Source organism: Hyaena hyaena, unplaced genomic scaffold (genome assembly GCF_003009895.1).
Source record: "Hyaena hyaena isolate Hyena2069 unplaced genomic scaffold, ASM300989v1 scaffold_46, whole genome shotgun sequence".
Taxonomy (NCBI): Eukaryota; Metazoa; Chordata; class Mammalia; order Carnivora; family Hyaenidae; genus Hyaena; species Hyaena hyaena.
This window is the reverse complement of record NW_024080678.1, coordinates 1,885,191-1,903,888: the sequence shown is the minus strand read 5'-3', so window position 1 is coordinate 1,903,888 and position 18,698 is coordinate 1,885,191. Positions and strand designations below refer to the sequence as shown.

Sequence of the window (18,698 nt, the reverse complement as noted above, 5' to 3'; positions counted from 1 at the left end):
GAGAACTGTGATCCTTCCTTTGTTCAGATGAGGTCAACCAGACCTCAAACCCATGTCTACCCAACCTCAAAGCCCATGCACTTTCTGCTGTTTAGGACATAAAACTCTGCTTATTCCAGTTCCTTGTGGATTATAAAATCATATTCAACTATTTGCGGGGTCAGTTAGAGAATGTGCCTCTAAAATGCCTCTGAATCACAGAAGGTAGGAGACAACGCAAACCAACAGAGGAAAATTTGTATAATGTGAAAAAACACACCCATTGTGACTAGGTTTGGGATTCCAGTCTACTGCATGCTCAATATTGATTTAATGACATCATATACAAAACAGCTAGCCTGGCACTAAATAGGTGCCTCTCAAAATGGATAGCCCCACTTAAAAAATCTAGGAAATTAATACACTAAAAAGGGATCTAGTTCAGAAAAACAAAAATGGTCCTAAAAAAAAGAATCCTTTTGTAGTTTTACTCTCAGTTCTTAAGGACTACTTTTATATATATTCATTTAAAAATTATTTTTGGAGGCCAACTCACTTTGGGAAAATACTCAGAATGTTATAATACAGTCTAGTCTCTTCAGTTAACATTGATCCATGAAACTAAATTGTTACTCCTTAGCAAACAAACAAACAAACAAATAAATAAATAAATAAATAAATAACAAAGTCAAATTTGGTTTGAAAGCCTCTAACATCTTTTTGCTTGCAAATACGTGACATCTGAGTACGATTTTACCCTTCAAAAATGCTTTGGATATGTCACCTGCCTTCATCTTTATAATAACCTTAGGTGATAGGCAAATACTTTGTTTTTTTTCCTTTAGGAATGTTTAAAAAGGGGGTATTTTCCAGTTCCAAGCAATAAAAAAAACTACTCTAAACAAAACAGAGAATTTAGTGGCTTATAATCTGCAAAGTCCCAGGGTAGATCTGCCCTCAGGCAAGGTTTGATCTAGGTCTAAGGAATGACCTGGTCTCTCTTCAGTTTTCAGCTCTGTTCTTATCCACACTGACCTCATTCGCAGATGCCAAGCTGTGAAGAGACAGCTGCCAGGTAGGATGTAGCTAGGTAGGATGTGCATAGCTCTACCCTCTAAGGTTCAAGGCCGGTGGAAAAGAACACACGCACCTTTCTCAAGAGTCCCTACAAAAGTCCCATTATATCTAATTGGCTCTAAGCCATGTGCCTACCCAAATCACTGTGGTGAAGGGTAATCTGCCTTACCCCTGAAAGTCACACCCTGAAGTCAGGCACAATATTGTCTCCACCAAAGTTCACAGGCTGAAGTAGATTTCCACAGGGGTGCCTGGGTGGCTCAGTCGGTTGAACATTCGACTTTGGCTCAGGTCATGATCTCACAGTTCGTGGGTTCAAGCCCTGCATCAGCCTCTGTGCTGACAAGCTCAGGCTCTGACAGCTCAGGGTCTGGAACCTGTTTCAGATTCTGTATCTCCCTCTCTCTCTGACCTTCCCCTACTCACACTCTCTCTCTCTGTCTCTCTCTCTCTCAGAAATAAATAAAAACATTTAAAAAATGAAGTAGATTTCCACAGAAAGACTGAGCAGGGCGAATACATGCTGAGGTGGAAAAGAGCTGCCCTTCCAAGTCTTGCCCAACCAAGTCTTGCCCAAAGCCACACTGAATACCAAGAGACACAATCAGGACTCAAGTAAAAATCTTCAAAAAAGCATGCACTCCAAAAATAGTGGCAAACTGTTTCAAAACACAGGGAGTAAATCACAAAAAGCCCTAAAAACCGAACCTCTTGGTCACAAAAAACATTCGAAACTATTGATCGACGGCTCACAGAATTTCAAAGAAAGCCAAGCCCCTTTTACAAAACATAAATTTTGTGAAATTAAGCAAGGTTACCATTATCTAAATCAAAATCACTTTATGGCTCTAAATGGTTCCTCACCATCTGGAAAGTCAGATCATTGTACTCAAAAGGAAAGAGGAAAAGCTTTTTGACCTATTTTTGTCCCTCCACTAATGTAAAGCACCGAATCCTATTTATTAAGTACCCTCAATGCATGCTATTTCACTGGCTATTTGCAACTCTAAAATGACACCTATTATCCAGTTAGAGATTAGAATCTCAAGCAGTAGGGTGTTTTTTAATAAAAAATAAAATTAAAAATAGATTTGCTGTTGCCTTTCTAATGAAACTAGTAGCTCTGCTGGCTTAGAGGGGAAATGATATATTTCTTGAGAGCTTTATATACTGATCTGAGCAGTGTTTAAAAAAAAAAAAAGTTTGTATCTTAAGCAAGTGTACAATTTCTCCTCTAACTGAACACACCATCTCACTACCCCTTCATGAGAGCCTAAGCAGCCAACACATGCTCTTCCACCCAAACCAAACGCTCTGAAACTTGACACTTGCAGGTGACACACCAGGTGGGGCCTGACAGATGTGTGCCAAATAAGAAAATGATTTAGCCCAGCATTCTCCAACAGAACCTTCTGCAACGATGTAACTGTTCTACATCTGCGCAATCCAATATGGTAGCCACTAGCTGCACCGGATTATTAATTCTGAGGACCTGGAATTTTCATTTAATTTTATTTTAATTAATTTAAAGTAGCTCCATGTGGCTAGTGGCTAGTGAAATAGAGGACGGCACAGGTGGTGCCCTTGACAATTTCTCTAGCATGGCCATCTACTGCTCTCCCTCCCCGTCTTGAATTTTCTATCCCAGCACAAATCAATCACCTGCCACTCTCCAAATAGGGTACCCTGTTTGTGCCCCTGGCTCCTGCATGCGTTGCTCCTTTGGGCCGGAATTTTCACTCCTGGCCTATGTGGGTAGATACCTTTTCATCCCCAAATACAACCCAGGTTTCACTGCTTCTCTGAAGACTTCTTGACTTTCCCTTCTGTCCTCTGCACTCATGAGAGTGGGTTGCCTCTGCTTCTCCATCACCACTATGCTTACACACATTTCTGTGACTGTGTTCAGCACACTGCAATGTCCCCTCCACAGCAGAAGGCAGAAGGGCATGGTAGTAAGAGGGAGCACTTTAGAAGATAGCTGCCTAGTGTCAAACCCTACTTCTACACTTACTATGGGCTCTATGAGCTCAGTTAAGTCACAGGACCTCTCTGTAAAATGGGGTTATTAATGGTAACTCTCCTTTATGGTCGCTGCAAGGACTAAATGACCAAACACAGGTAAAACATTATCATGTGGCTGGCAAGGAGCAAAGACTCAATAAAATTGAGTTCTTATGCATGATTTTTTCATTAGCTTATTAGACTATGCACCTTAGAGCAGGTACTAGAGATCTAGCCATCCCTATAACCCAAAGTCCAAGCATACAGCAGGCACAACTTAAAAGACTGAAATTATTAATTCTGCCTCTAGCAGATGGCTGTCAGTCCTGAGTTCAGTTCTGAATATAGCCCATAGGGCTTAACAGCCTTGAGACTAAACAGGAGATCTCAGGGTAAGCAGAGGTAGAGGAGGGAGGTCACAGGTAGATCAGGCTTTTATGGGGCCTTATTCAAACTGCACCCAAAGTCACTACCACCATCCTCCCATACATCCCATCCCTACCCCAGACCCTCTCCCCATCCCCAATCTGGCAAATCTCTACCCAAATGTTCCTGATGGAAGTTAAGCCTTATCCTGCAGGTTTGGGGGGCAATAACAGAAGTTAAAGGGCCACTGGCCTAACATTAACATAGGAGATTTTAAAAGCCAACAATCTGTTTCTACCGCTTTCCTCCATACTTTTAGTTTCCCCATTCCCCTCTTTTCCTAGGTAGATATCTGGATATGGGGTGGGAGGGAGAGAGGGGGAACCTCTCCTTTCAATTACAGAAACAGCCCTATAAGCCTGGATTCTAGCTGTGCTCCACCTGTGTACCTGGCCCTGAAGGATGGGGTATCTATCTCCTGCGTCCCTACGAGACACCTAGGTTTTACTGAAGGCAAATAAAGATGAGCAGCAGATGAAATAAGCATTAAAAATGATTAAGTGTTCGATATACAGGCTTTCCAGCCTGTGTAGGGTCCCAACGAGACTGTTCATTTCCTAAATTCGGTGTCTTCCTCCTGCTGCAAGGCTGCCTTGCACACAGAAGCACAGCCAGGAGTTTGGGCAGAGAGCAAGTCCGGGAGCCTGGAGCAGGAGCCTGGAGCAAGCACTTTGCACACAGAGAATGACTCCAGCCTGACTTTCCCTGCAGCTGGGGAGCGCAGCACCAGATACCTGAACGCAGGTGATCTACCCTGCACACAAAGCCTTAAAGAATAACCAGAAGCATGACTGAGCAGTGCAAGGAACATCTAACAAGAGGTCTGGGGCTCTGCAATGTGCCTGGGGTGTGAATTTGGGTACATCACCTTGCCTGCCTGGGCTTCAGTTTCCTGGTTTATAATGTTAGGGAGTGGCCTCCAAACTTCTTCCTTTTTTTAAGCAGGAAAAATACCTTATTGTCCCAAATGAAATCTTATGGGGGAGCTCCAAGATATAAAACATACAAGTGAAATAGCTGTGGTCAAAGTGCGTTTGTAGGATTCACAAAGCTCTACCGAGTCTCTCTCCCTCTCCTCTTCCAACCCCTAAAAACAGAAGGAACAGTTCTAGCAAACTGGTTCATCTTTCTAAGTTGGAACATCTCAGGATATTACTTACAGCAAACCTCACTATAACTCTCCATATGGAGCAGAGGAGAAACAGACCAGATTGATGACTACTTTATTTAAAATTCTATGTCAGGGTGCCTGGGTGGCTCAGACGATTAAACATCAGACTTTGGCTCAGGTCATGATCTCACGGTTCATGGGTTTAAGCCCCACATCAGGCTCTGTGCTGACAGCTCAGAGCCTGCTTCAGATTCTGTGTCTCCCTCTCTTTCTGCCTTTCTCCTGCTCATGCTCAGTCTCTTTGTGTCTCAAAAATAAAACAAAAGTTAAAAACTAATAATAAAACCTATCTCCAAATATACTGTCATCTACTCAAAAATATTTTAAATATTTGTCTAAAAGATAAGAGATTTTGAATATCTAGACCTCAATTTCATTACTGAGAACATAAAAACATTAACTCCTTAATATCATGTGACATTTAAGTCACTGCTCCATCAATTTTCCCCCTTACAATTAATTTGATAAAGGACTTTTTTTCTCTAGCACTTCCCACTGCCTGGATTCCCATGAGTGCATCTCTATCATTTGACATATGGCTGTACCTCATTCATTTTTGCTGATTTCAGAGATCAAGAGTCTCAACCAGATATGAGGGCTCAGTTGGTTAAGCACCCAAATGCTAGTTTCAGCTCAGGCCGGGTTCATGGCTTCAAGCCCCATGTTAGCTCAGTGCAGAGCCTGCTTGGGATTCTCTCTCTCCCTCCCTCTACCTACCCCCCCACCCCCAAAACGCACTTTTGTGCTATCTCGGTTTCTCTCAAAATAAATAAATTTAAAAAAAAAAAAGGATTTCCACCAGATTCCAGTTCCATCAGGAGACACATAACATCTGGTTGTTTTCTCTCTGTGTTATTGGCAGCCATTAATTATGACTTTCTGCATTAAATTAGTTTTCAGCTTCTTGTGTATCTTCCAAAATCTTTCACAAACATACAAAAACATCAAGTTATACCTTTTTGTTTTTACCCAGAGGGCATTAAACCCTGTTGTTGACCTGAAGCTCTCTGCTTAACAACGTGAGATTATTCACTTTTTAAAAATCAGAATTCAATAAGACACAGTTAACATGGTAATGATATCAGTATAGTTTTTACAGATTATAGAATTTACAGTTTAAATTCCAGCATTGTCGGGAACAGTGCTTGACACATGGTAGGTGACCGATAACCTGGAACTAGATAAATAAGCAACACTAATAAATCCAACTGGACTTTTTTTAAGTTTTCACTTGTTGATTTTTAGTAATCTCTACACCCAATGTGGAGCTTGAACTCACAACCCTGAGATCAAGGATCCCATGCTCCACTGACTGACCAGCTGGATGCCCCAGAATCCACTGGACTTCTTTTTTTTTTTTTTAAATAGAGACAGTGTGAACAGGGGAGGGTCAGAGACAGAGGGAGACACAGGATCCGAAACAGGCTCCAGGCGCTGAGCTAGCTGTCAGCACAGAGCCCGATGCGGGGCTCAAACCCACGAACCATGAGATCATGACCTGAGCTGAAGTCGGATGCTTAACCGACCAGGTGCCCCTCCACGGGACTTCCAAGAGCCCATACTATCAACCGACCTGCACAAGCGGTCCCCCAGATACCACGTCTGCTAAAAATTCTCAATCATCTGCTCAGATCAACTGCTAGGAAAAGCCAAGCAAACCCTGTCTTCCCACCACTACTTCACATTTTCCTTTTTGTAAACAATTGCTTAACCATCCCAGTGTGACCCCATCTCTTACCGCTTCAACTCATTCATTCATCAGTTTTCCCACCCCCAAAGAACCTAACTACAAGCCACAGTTCCCGATCAATAATCAAACCAGTGATTCCTGCTGCCCCCACTAAGGCTAACTGGTGGTTACAAAATTAGCAGCCTGTTTCTGTGTGGCACTGTCTGGAGGACCCCAAAACGATCGATGTCCCTGTTCCACTTCCTGGTGAGGGACTTACTGAGGCTAAAACCAGTCCATTAATAGTCTCATGAAAGAAGCCAGAATATGAGCAATCAAAACTAAATCAGCAACACAGGTATTTTTTTTAAAGCCCGCTGTAGGTTTCTGGGGGTTTTTTTTGTTGTGGTTTTTTTTTTTGTTCTGTTTTGTTTTGTTTTGTTTTGTTTGTTTGTTTGTTTTTACTGGTATGACACTATTGCTTGCAACCACTGTGGAAGCTCAGAGTATAAACAAGTGGGTGCTTATCAGGAAAAGACTAATCAGAAATCTCCTCCAAGTCTATCTGAACCACCCCAATATTGCTCATGGCAAATGTATTTACATCTGAAGTATGTCACGTATAAGGACAGCAACAGGAGGGTGGCTAAGTGATTTTTAAACCAGGCTCACAGGCCCAAGGAAGCAGTGGAATAAGAAAGGGCAGGCATGAAGAGTTTTTGGCCAGCAGTTCTATTTCCTACCCCTCAAGGGCCACTAAATAACTCAGAGTAATAAGCATTCCCTCCAGAATTAATGAAGGGGAGGAAAGATGTGCCCCTTACCAGCTGTCCCCAAGCCAGCGGCCCATCCTCAGCCTGATCCGGGTTCTGCCTCTGCCAGAGAGGGGAGGGAACTAACTATTCCTGAAGCCACATTGAGACAGAGGGGTCCCCTACTTCTGACATGTGACCCTTGAACCCCAGTGCTTCACTGAAGGTATGCCCACCTGTACCCAAAGAGCTTTTGTTCTGAATAAACTGCTCTTCTACTAATTACTCAAGGTAAGTCCCTGGGGTCCATCCCAGAGTGACTCTGAGGCAGAAGGTCCCAGGTCCAGGTCCTTGATCCATCCCTGACTATCCCTGAGTAAATAACTTATCTGAAACACCTCTCTGGTCTCCAAATTGGAGAGCCATATTCACTACCTTCTAAGGTATCTAACAGGGTAAGTCAGTCAGAGAAAGACCAATATCATACATTTCCACTCATATGTGGAACTTGAGAAACTTAACGGAAGACCACGGAGTAAGGGAAGGGGGGGAATGGTTTCAAACAGAGAGGGAGGCAAACCACAAGAGACTCTTAATACAGAGAACAAACTGAGGGTTGATGGCGGGTGGGGAAAATGGGTGATGGGCATTGAGGACGGCACTTGGTGGGATGAGCATGGAGTTTTAGGTGTAAGCGATGAATCAGGGGAATCTACGCCCAAAGCCAAGAGCACACTGTATACACTGTGTGTTAGCTACCTTGACAACAAATTATTTAAAAAATAAATAAAAATCAAAAGGATTGAAAAACTAATTATATGACCGATCCCTTTCTTCTCTGCTCTGCCCCACCCCCTTCTTTCACTCTGCTTCCCTGTTCTTCATCTGTTTCCCCCATCTACTTCATCTTTGGCAAGCCCTGCTCTATCGCAGGGACCATAGAAAGATGACCAGGATATAACCTCTAGGCCCTTGTGCTGTTTCTGGCCCAGGGGCAAGGCTGTATCATCAATCTCAACGCCCAGGGAATACCTTTGCCTGAGTCACCCCAGGATGACATGCTGATCAAAATAAACTCGTCTCCTAAATACCAGGTCCAACACACACACACACACACACACACACACACACACACACAGATACACTTCACAGAACACCCAAAGCACCTGGGTGGGTGTGGTAAGCAAATGTTTTCATGAACTTTTCCATCCAGCACCTCCCCAACTTCACCATGTCTTCAATGGCATCCATGTTTCCAGGGGGATATGGGGGGGGGGGCGGGGCGGGGAAGGACAGGAACTCCAACATACTGGAACAGACTCAAATTAGGACTACAAGCCATGAAACGGGTAGCACTTACTGATAACTCACCATGTACCAAGAATTTCAGATATATTAATTCTTTCCGTTTCTATCGCATCCCTCTGGTGTAGGTACAGCTGTTATCTCAATTTTCCACATGAGGAAACATAAAGGCGTACAGAGATTATATAACAAGTCCCACATCACGTGGCTGGCCAGGGGCAGAAGTAGGCTGGGAGCTGGGGTGGTTTGGCTCTGTGGTCTTAGGTCTTTTCCAACTGAAAAACAAAAGGAGACCCACACTTCTGTCCAAAAAAAGCACACTAGGAGAAAACCATCAGGAGAAAAAAATCATATGAACTCCCTAGACTGAGGTGGAGATCGAGGCCTTATCCCAGCCCCTCCCCACCCCCCAACAACATGGCTCTCTAACATGGATCTCCCCGCTTCCAACCTCCCTTTACCCATCTAAAAGACGATGCCCTAGATAATAGCTCTCACATGCTTGGGGGTCTCTGTGAGGACTCCAGGGAGCAAAACCTTAAGCCTTTGGACTTTGAGGTCAGAAGGAACAAATTCAAATCTAGGCCATGAGACCTGCTGGCTGGTAACTACGGGTAGGTAATTCAGTCTCTCTGTGCCTCAGCTTCCTCATTTTCAAAGGGGGACAAAAATGAATTTGTTGTTAAGTGCTGAGATAATGTGTACACATGCTGACTGCGGTGTCTGGCAAAGGATACCCAGTAAATGGTATATGATGGTATTATTACTAAATATCATCATCACCATCTGAAAATCCATAGGAGAATCTCTTCCTGTATTTTGTTTTTAATGTTTATTCATTTTGAGAGAGAAAGAGACAGAGCACAAGAGGGAGAGGGGGCAGAGACAGAGAGGGAGACAGAGAATCTTAGCAGGGTCCAGGCTCTGAGCTCTCAGTACAGAGCCCAAAGTGGGGCTCAAACTCACCAACTGTGAGATCATGACCTGAGCCAAAGTCAGAAACTTAACTGACGAAGCCACCCAGGCGCCCCTTCCCCTCTTTAATACAGGTAGACTTCATAACCTTATTTGGAAGAATAATGTGGTTGACCCATTTTCCAATTTAAATCCCTGAACAAGTGGAGGGGATAGGGGCAGATGGTTTAAAGGCAGCGGCTCCTTCAGTCCTGGGCCCCTCCCCAGAGGGCCTATGGGTGATCCCCTCCTGATGTAATGCCTCTCCCCCCATACTCCTGCTCCCAAGCCCCTACAAGTAACCTAAAGGGCCTTTCAAAAAGACTCTACCCTCCCAAGTCTACGTCTGCTGAATAATAATGACAAGGTTCCTATGGTAACAGTCCTTTCCAAAGTTTGGGGAGTGGAAGACTGAGGGTCACTTAGCACCTGGCTTCTGTTCCGTGAAATGCCTTGTAACCACATGTTTTGTTTTTTCTTTTTCTCCACAGTTAGAGCAGGCCTTATGCACAGGACCATTTACAAAGCACTTCCGCAGTGTTACCTCCTCTGTGAGGTAAAGAGAGATTACTGACCCTATTTTTTTACAAATTAAAAATCTAGCAATTAGAGTCATTAGGAGCTCATACACAGTGAAATCAGCGGACAGAAGACCAGCGCTGTTCTAAGGGTCTCTTGAAGTTGTACGTCCTCCTATCAGCCTCTTCCAGAAGGCTTTCCCTTTCTCTCAACTTCACGCCTTGAGGCTGCATACCACAACCCTTCCATTAACATCCCAACCAGGGGAGGTGTGCGGGACTGAGGCCTCAGCTCCTCTCCAACAGCAATCACAGTGGTTCACCAAAGCCTTATGGTGAAGAGTCTGAGCTTGGAAGTCAAAACATGTGGCTTCACATGACTAAGACCTAGGTTTCAATCCCAGTTCTGACACTGGTTAGCTGTGTGAGCTTAGGAGAGTTACTGAACCTCTCTGTGACTTCATTTCCTTGTGTGTTCACTAAAGTAACAGCACTTCCCTCATACGGTTATTGTGAGAATTCATGGGACATTGACTCAGATCACACAGAGTAAGCTCTTGGAAATTTAATGTTATCGTTATCATTGGTATTATCTATCAATATTATTAATTAACACCATCGCAATTTTACAGTTAATGCAACCAAAATTCAGAGCCCTGTATCTCGCGCAGGCCCACATGGCATGCAAGTGCTACAGCCCAGGGGGGATTCCAAGACACCTCCTACTACCTCTTTTCTGGTCCCCATAATGCATAACACACACTGAGCACTTAGTAATACCCAGGAGTTACAGAATGTAACAACCATAAGAAACCCCAGTGAGCCATCTGGTCAACCTTCTCCCTTTGCCGATTGGGAAACTCAGGATGAGCAGACATCACATCTGTTCAATATCATTCATTTATTAATGATAACCTACACAGTTGTACAGTGATGCCTAGTGACAGAGTCTTATTCTCCAGGCCACTGATGCTGAAGCCTCCAGCCAAGACTACCAGGAATAAACCCGAAGTCAAACAAGGAAGTCATCCCAGAGAATCTAAGTTGTCTCAGTATAGGGATGTTAGGAAGTACTCATTATGCACCTTGGGCCTGCTTAGTGATTTGGGGGAGGGTTCGAGGAAGCATGGTTTTGTTCTGGTGGGTGCAGTCATAAAGCAGGAATTCTCTGAGCATGCACCCTCGTTAACGGTTAACTGAGAAGCAGGAGGAACAGAGTAGGGCTATCGCTCTAATTGGTGAAGAGACAGCAGTCATTCACCTGATGAGAGAGAAGGGGTGTTGGACCAGTTTTGTAGACTGCACAGCGAGTTTGTCTTCATCTGCGATCAGTCCCGATCATGGAGTGTCCTTGCCTTCCTCTTAGGTTCTATCACCATCACACAGTGACCTTACCACATCCTGGTGTGCTGTGAAATTGCTCTCATTGGAAAGGAAAACACCAGGGCCTCTCCATCACAGCCAGGCCGGCCCATGCGGACAGCAATGAGAAGTTGCTGGCTGTTTTCCTTTTCTCTATAAGGTGTTTAACTCTTCACAGCACCTGTTTGTGTCAGGCAATTTCAAGATGATGGAGGTACAAAGTAAATAAAGATCCTGACCCTTAATGAGTCTACATTCCAATGGGAGGAAGAGGTAATTAAAAATAAACGTAAAACATTTAAAAAAATAAACCCCACAGTATGTTACAAGTGATAAGTGTTTTGGGGAAAAAAAGAAAAGGCAGAGTAGGGCAAAGGAGATGGGGCATGCCAGGTGAGGACAGCAATGATAAGCGGGTGGCCAGGGGTGGCCTCCTCCACATGAAATTTAAGCAGAGACTTGAAAGAAATGAGGGAGGGGACCACAGAAGTTAGCGTCTTTGTCCTAGTTCAGAAACAAGAGGAGCAACACCTGCAGCAGTGGATAACACATCGGAGACCACCCTGCAATTACACAGTAGGACCAGGGAGCCCCGGGGCCTCCATGTCCCCTGCCACGAGTGACTTTTCTGACAACAAACTGGATGTCAGGTCATTCCTGGTGCAGGACTGGGCCCAGGATGGACTCCAGGCTTAGGGGTGTAAAGAGCCTCGCTTTCTCACTCCCACCCGGGCTGACAACACATTGCAGAGTATGCCACTCAAGATACGCCCCTCTGGCACAGGGACTCCTTGAGCAGATGGCATAGAGAAAAAGCAGGCCCAGATGGGCTCTCTGCCCTCTCCCTACCTGCCTGGAAACAGGGCATAAATTCCCCTGTGAAGGTTCCCTCTCTTCCCACACCAGGAAGTGGGGAGAACTTTATCACCAGAGAGGCAGACAGCACAGAGGAGAATCTACATTAACAGATGCTGCTAGATAGCCCTTTTCTGCCATTGGTGGCCACCGTCCCCCATACACTGACCTCCTAAGCCTCCTCCTCCCCCCACCCCTGTACTCCATAAAACGTTCAACATCCAATAAAATTTGAATGCTTTTCTCCTGTTAATCTGTCTTCTGTCAGCTTATTTCATAGGCCTGACCGCTGAGTCTTAGAGGGTAGGGAAAAATTTGTCCTCTCCACCGCAGCTCCAACCTACTAAGTGCTGCCCCTGTGCAGTCAGGCCATCTGCTATGCCCCTCGCACATCATCTCAATGACCCAGAGAGGGACATCCAGCCATTAGCCTTATTCAACAGAGGAGGGCATGAGGCTATGAATGCTGAAGTCCCTTGTTCAATACAGCACAGTTGGTTAAAAGGCAGGGTTTATTTGGGGGGACTCCTGAGTGGCCCAGTCAGTTAAGCATCCAACTCTTGATTTTGGCTCAGGTCATAATGTCACAGTTCATGAGTTCGAGCCACATGTCAGGTTCATGCTGACAGTGTAGAGCCTGCTTGGGATCCATTCTCCCCCCCATCTCTGTCTGCCCCTCCCCCACTCACAAACTGCCTCTGTCTTTGTCAAAAGAAATAATAAACTTAAAAAGAAAAAAAGAGGCAGGGTTTATTTTTAAACCCATACTGCATAATTCCATAGCTTAACTATTTTGCAAAATCTCCCACACCAAAATATTTACAGGTAGGTGTGTGTGTGTGTGTGTGTGTGTGTGTGTGTGTGTGAGCGCGCATGCGCACGTAATCCCTAATATCTACCTCAGATTGCTGAGGTCTAAATAAGTATGCCTTGTATAGCAAGGACCCATCCAGCACCCATCCCACATAAGCTGAGCTGGAAAGAGTATGTTCACAAGGAAAGGACTTTGTCTGAACTTCTGTATCCTTTGAACACACCTTGAAGCAGGTACTAAATATTCACCAGATGAACAGAGAAAAGCAAACTTCCTTCTGCTCTTTGCCCAGAACACTCAAGGGACCCCCTCCAAGATACCTCTTGTTTCAGCTGTGGACAAAAGGAAGCAACTGTGAAATGAAACTGTTCTCAGCATGTCTCTAACTCCGTCCCAACAGACAGGCAGGAAGGTGACCAGGGGCACACATAGCCTGGTCTCACCAGGACACTCTTTTAGATGCTTGACACTAAAATTAAGGTGCCACTTGGGGATCAGGCAGTCTACCAAGGCACTCTACCATTTGTTTCACTCAAATCCATTTGTTTCCAAAAAAATAAAGTAAAACAGGGGCACCTGGGTGGCTCAGTCAGTTAAGCATCTGACTTCGGCTCAGGTCATGATCTTGTGGTCCGTGAGTTCAAGCCCCGTGATGGGCTCTGTGCTGACAGCTCAGAACCTGGAGCCTGCTTCAGATTCTGTGTCTCCCTCTCTCTCTGCCCTTCCCTGACTTGTGCTCCGTCTCTCAAAAATAAACAAACATTAAAATGTTTTTAAATAAAAAATAAAAAAATAAAACAAACGTCACACTCAAACAGCTAACATAAATTCACAGTTAATGAACACAAATATTAATGTGCTTTAAAAATAAAAAAGAACTTGCTCTCGGCACTGATGACTGGCAGTGAGGGACTGGTCGGGAAGCTTTGCCAAATATAAAACAAATTCAAAAATAAAAGTGACTATTAAATACTTGAGCAGTTGTTGGCAAAGAAAAAAGAAAAAAAATCCTGTCCTGGGAGCTGGCTTTCAGTTTCTCAGTGTGAATGAAGGTCCTTTTTTATAGCTCAAGGGCGGACCTTTCGCCCATCAGCTCACATCAGCCCTCTCCACCACGTTCCTTATTTTTTACAAAACACAAAGTTAAATCCCCCAGTGCTCTAATCAAGCTCCCTTGCTCCTCTGAAGGGTAACCTTCACTGAAAAGAGGCCACTTGATCAATTCCAAGAGAGTAAAAATAAAACGTAATGGAAAAGACAGTCTAATCATCAAGGCTAATTACAAAGGAAGAGGATCCTTCTCCCCCCGACCAAATGGCCCTGATTTATTAAAAAGAAAAAAAAAAAAAGACCCATCTAACAAAGATGGCCTTTGTCACTGGTCTGAATAAGATGGAGTCAGTTTTGACTTATACACGTGAAACCAGATAAATTAGCTTTTGAAAAAGTAATTCATATATTTACTGGTGACGTACTGGAATATATATGATGTGTCAGTTAGGTCCAAGAGGCTGGGGAAAGGTGGGATGAGGAGTGCCCATCGAACCAGGCAAGACTCTGCCCTCTCCTAGTCTGCCTCCTACTGAAGACACATCTCATTCCAGCTGGTAGTGGCATTACAAATGCCCAGTAGCAGGATCCTGGGGCACAGAACTGAGAGGGGTGTTCTTGATCCGAGGAGGAGAGGGGAGTCTTTCTGGAGGTGACTTTTAAGCCGTGTCTTAAAGGATGGGTGGGAGGTGGAGGGCTGTAGTGAGTGCCGAGGAGACCCCGAGGCCTTGCCCCTACCTGTCAAAGCAGAATCAGTCAAGGGACTTGAGAAGCCAGTGAGCCCCTCATTCTTAACTGGAGCCGCACATGAGCATCACCCGGAACCCTTATTTCCAGAATGCACGTGCCCAGCTCCCACCAAGATGTAGGGAGGCAGAATTTCAGAAGCAGGGCTCGGCTGGGGGCTTACAGAAAAGGCCTCCGAGGAATTTCTGAGAAGCACCCCCGCCTTAAGAACTACTGATCAACACCATGATCTCATTTTTCAAAGTGGGGGAAATGAGGCTTAGAGAGGGACCCCTTATTCCGTCATTCAGTATATGTTTACTGAGCACCCACCTGGCAATACAACAGTGAGTATAACAAGAATAACTGCTCCCATTAAACGTTTTTGCTCCCTGAGACCTAGCACCAACACCGCGGGGTATTACCTTCACCCCAAGACAAGGAAACTGAGGCAAAAAAGATTAAGAAAACTCAAATATTAACTGATGGAGTCAGGATCAGCCTTAGTGCTCTGAGAAGCAACTTCAGCCTCGGGACTGGGTGTTGAGGGCCTCCCGTGGACCCAGCCCTTGGGGGATGAGTATGCACAAGGAACGGCCTCTGTTTTTAGAAGCAAGGGCAGAGTGAGGAGAAAGCTATGGGAGAGAGCTCCATGCCAGATGCCCGCTAAAGAGATTCCAGAATGTTCCACATGCAAGTCCAACCAGGGTTAAGTGCTGATTTGTGGCTATAACAGCTCTCGGGCTGCCATGTTCCTCTGGAAATGTTCTCCATTGGGCTACCTAAGCCTCCACAGAAGGAGGCCAGGGACTGGGATGCAGGATCACTTCCAGGTCAACATGAGGAAGCCACTATGTCTTCTGTGGTAGAACCAGAACAGAGCCCCAAACTCAGGGGAGGCCAGCACTGAGCCGCCAGCCTTACATTTACAGCCGTGTGACAGTAGGCAAGTCACTTAAGCACAGTGCACCCAGCTACAAAACAGTGGTTTGCAAAGGTTCCCCTGAGGATTTAATAAAACCACTTTGGAAACACTCCACATCTTACCTGGCACATGACAGGGGTTCTACAAACGGCCAACTCATCTGAATTTGTTTCTAAATGTTCATTCGAAAAAATAGACGAGCTCCCCTCCTCAGGTCAGCTGTCAGATGAACCTGTCTGTCATTATTTCTTTTTCTTCCAACTTCTGTTTTGCCAAGAGCCAACAGAAAAGGCTAAAATAGCATCTGAAGTCAAGGTTCGTGGGGCAGATGGAGCTTGGCAACCTTAGGGAGCTCACCTCATCAACCACATGCCTTCTTGGTGCTAAACTAGAAACCAAAAAAAAAATAGACTCTCCTCAAGGGCAGGAGAAAATCCATTATGAGCTTTTGGTACTCAAACAGCCCCAAAATGCTAGAGTTCAAAAGATGTGCTTAATAAATATTCCCCGTGGACACACAACTGTAAGAAATGATGTGGTCAGAGAAAGGAAAAGCTAAATTAAGCCCCGACTGCAGTTAATTTTCCCAGGGAAGATACTAAGAAAACACATATTTAATCTTTTTTAATTTTTTTTTAAATTTATTTTTGAGAGAGAGACAGAGCACTAGCAGGAGAGGGGCAGAGAGAGGGGGAGACACAGAATGTGAAGCAGCCTCCAGGCTCTGAGCTGTCAGCACAGAGCCCGACACGGGGCTCAAACTCACAAACTGAGATCATGACCTAAGCTGAAGTCAGACGCTTAACTGACTGAGCCACCCAAGCGCCCCAGAAAACACATATTTAAATCTTTCTTCTAGTTGTTGATACCTAAATGGTAGTAATTAAGTGCTTAGAAGAGAAATCACACCAGTTAGGAACTCCAGAGTCAGAGTGTCTTGTCCAGGTGTGGCCTGAGGAAAGTCACCCAACTTCTCTGGTCCTCTGTAAGGTGGGCAGCGGGACCACCCAGAGCTCAGAGGGGAAATGCTCTAGGAATAAATGCATAGGAAGTACTGAGGACAGCACCCAGCACATACTGAGGGCTCATAAACTGAGCAACACTGGAATGTCAAAGTGAAAGTGGGGACAAACCCGACAGACACAGCCACTGCCAGGCCACTCCCCTGACCCCCCAACCACTCTGAGCCAGCTCACCCCTCTAGCTGGCACAGCTGGGCTGGTGCATCCATTTCCTTCACCCCAGAATCTCGGGGCGGGGGGAGGGGAGGACAAGGCACGAAAGTTTGCTCAGCCTGAGGGTGTGGGGAGGCGGCATCACCCACACAGCCTCTACCTCAGCCTCCTGTGCTGCCTCCTCGGCTCTTCCCTCCTATTCCCATCTGGGCGGCAAGGAAAAGGTCAGTAAGCTCGGCCCATCCTGCTGTTGCTCCACATTAAAGGGAAAGTGGCATCTGCATCAAGAGAACAGTGAGCTCATTTCCCCTCCATGAACCCGGTGGGTGAAGGACGCCAGCCTTCGCCACCACCCACTCTGCCACCACCCACTCTGCAAGAGGTGCCAAGCCCTGTGGTTTTGTTACATGTCTCACCCCCTACACACACACACACACACACACACGCACGCACACACACACACACACTCTTCACCCACAACACCACAACAGAAAACCAGGACCAGGCACCACCAGCATATCATCATCAAACAAACTAGACCTGGACTTGAATCCCAGCTGTGGGACCCTGGACAGGTGACTAACCTGGCCAAGCCTCAGGCTCCTCTTCTGTGGAATGGACACATTGCCGTCTCGGCTGCTCAGGGTTCACAGACACCCCCCGCCCCCGACCCCTCCGTATTTGGTGCCACTCCCCAGCCCCACGGGCTCCTGATCAATGCCTGAGCTAGTAAGGCATGTCACTTCTGCTTGCCGCTCTTCGGCCACACCACAAGGAGCCACGTGGCCCTGCCTAACTAAAAGGGTGGAGTTAGGGAGCCATCCCCCCCCCTGGAAAAAGAGGGTGGGATTTGGGCAAGAGGCAGAAGTTTCTAGCACAGACACATCTCCTGTCCTCAAGAGCTCCCAGCTGATGAGCAGCTGAGATGCACAAACCTCTCAGAACACACGATGGGAAAGGCCACAACAGAAGTTCACACAATGCCCCGAAGAAGCAAAGGAAGCCTCTGCTCACGCCACCTGGGAGCATGAGGCAGACTGTCCATGTTACCAGGGAAGGCTTCTCTGGGGTGGTGACATCTGAACCGTGCCACGATCAGCACAGGGCTTGCCCAGGAAAGGGGCTGTCAGCCATCACTGAGCAGTGATCAAGCCCAGACCTGAGTAACACCGCACTCCCATACTGCCTTTCCGCTTTTCCAGTGGGGTTTTGGGTCCCCCACAATAGATCATAAGCTCCCTCGGGGAGGACCTTCTGATGCAGTGGCTGCGAGAAACACAGTCACCAGGACCATGGGAGGTGACACGGGGGTCCCAGGAGAGACAGCTCTGCTACATGTCCTTGGAGGCCACCGTGATGTTGCACGTGAACATATTATAAACTAGAAGTTGTTAGTCTAAGAGCTGTGTCTTCATTAACAAAATAACCACTCTATTAACAAAGGCACAGTCCAGTAACACAATGGTCACAATTGTTACTAGAAGTAACAACTGTCAAAATTGTAATAATCACTAATGTTACTCTTACAGCTACTCGGGCTTTGCCCAAACGATCTCATTTAACCCTTTTCAATCCTACAAGATATTACTATTATCATTAACCTATTTTACAGATTGGAAAACTGAGGCACAGGAGTCAACTGAATAACCCCAGATTGTGTGAATGTGGAAAGTGGATTCCCTCCATCCCAGGCCCTCAGCAGGGAATTCAGTATCCCCACGTCTCCACACAGCATTGTGGCAGATGGAAACACAGAGGAGCCAAGAGATTAGGGTTCAAGTCCCAGATTCTGCCACTCAGTAGCTGCTTGACTTTGGGCATGTCATTTCTGTAAGACATTTGGGGCAGTGATGCCTAACATAAATTTAGCATCTTACGGTTCTGAAGGCTATAAGCCCAAAATGGGGTTTCCCTGGGCTTACAGACTTTTAAGTTT

General features: G+C 45.7%; 1 protein-coding gene across 2 annotated transcripts in view; it reads right to left on the bottom strand.

Moving 5' to 3' along the window:
- LARGE1 (LARGE xylosyl- and glucuronyltransferase 1) overlaps positions 1-18,698 on the bottom strand; it is a 539,462-nt gene that overhangs the window by 468,379 nt on the left and 52,385 nt on the right. The window contains exon 2 of one of the 2 annotated variants that reach the window (XM_039230459.1): positions 8,450-8,658. The exons of the other annotated variant lie outside the window; for it this stretch is intronic. The gene's annotated coding sequence lies outside the window, so the exon portion shown is untranslated. The remainder of the gene's footprint in view (positions 1-8,449; positions 8,659-18,698) is intronic. 2 annotated transcript variants of the gene reach the window in all.